The sequence below is a fragment of the Octodon degus genome, unplaced genomic scaffold (assembly GCF_000260255.1).
Source record: "Octodon degus isolate 3935 unplaced genomic scaffold, OctDeg1.0 scaffold00110, whole genome shotgun sequence".
Classification (NCBI taxonomy): domain Eukaryota; kingdom Metazoa; phylum Chordata; class Mammalia; order Rodentia; family Octodontidae; genus Octodon; species Octodon degus.
Genome location: NW_004524686.1, coordinates 9,315,065 through 9,316,230, shown reverse-complemented (window position 1 = coordinate 9,316,230; position 1,166 = coordinate 9,315,065). Strand labels below are relative to the sequence as shown.

The window sequence follows — 1,166 nt, the reverse complement described above, 5'->3', positions numbered from 1 at the left end:
TATGTTGAAATCCCCTGACTTCTTTTATAATATCACTCTAAGAGTGCCAGGATCAGGTTTTCACCCTAGAATACATGTTACTAGGAGGCACCATCCTGGAGTGGGTGTTACTCATGGCTCCTCACCATCACTGCTATATACTTCAGTGTTTGGTTAACCAGGAAGCAGTTGCCACCAGCAGTACTGAGTGTCAGCCCAAAACTGCTGCTCTTAGTTGTACAGGCTGTCAACTTATTTCCTTTCTAAGCATAATGTCTTGTGTTCACTTAGGCAGCACATATACTAAAATTGAAACAAGTGAGAGAAGATTAACATGGCCCCTGCACAAAGATAAGATGCTAAGTGTAATATGGCCAGTTACTCAGGTCATTGCTTCGAATGGACCTTTCCATTTAAAAACATTTGCTGGCAAAGGCAGGATTAAGATTACAGAGGTGTGACATTGCCATTTTCACAAAGACATGTCTCTAATTATGCAAGAGTAGCCAGGCTTAATATTTTATTTTTAAAATCTATTATCTATCTATCTATCTATCTATCTATCTATCTATCTATCATCTATCTATCTATCTACTATATATTGAACCCAGGGCCTTCCAACTGAGGTAGATCCCCCAACACTGTAATTTATATCCATCCATCCATCCATCCATCCATCCATCCATCCATCCATCCATTTGTTCATTTATTTTGTTTTTTTTTAGGGGATTTAATGCAAGGACTTTGCATTGAGCTACATAGACAGTCCTTTTTAATTTTAATTTAGTTTTTTTTTTTCTTGAGATAGGGTCTCACTAAATTCTTCAAGTTCCCAGGCCTGGCTCAGACTCAAGATTCTTCTACCTTAGTCTCCCAGAAGACTGGCATTAACGGCATGCACTGTGGTCCCTGGTTTAGCCAGGCTTCAATTCGTGAAATATGCTAATGGCAACACATGATGTCAAAGACTTTCAAGAAATTTACAAAGAAATGGTAGAAATAACTTACCTTTATGCCTGATTCTGCAACCTCATCCTTTTTGTGTATGTGGTACTAGGGATAAAACTCAGGAGTGGTCTACCATGAACCTACATCGTCAGTCCTTTTTTATTTTGAGTCAGGGTTTGATTGAATTTTCTAGGTGTGATGGGAGTTGTGATACTCCTTCCTCAGACTCTCTAAATGCT

The 1,166-nt window shown here is 38.8% G+C and overlaps 1 non-coding gene across 1 annotated transcript; it reads left to right on the top strand.

Moving 5' to 3' along the window:
- The first annotated feature begins 258 nt into the window (after positions 1-258).
- LOC111812049 lies at positions 259-362 on the top strand. Its single transcript, XR_002817646.1, has one exon. It is a non-coding gene; the product is annotated as a U6 spliceosomal RNA (small nuclear RNA).
- The last annotated feature ends 804 nt before the right edge of the window (positions 363-1,166 follow it).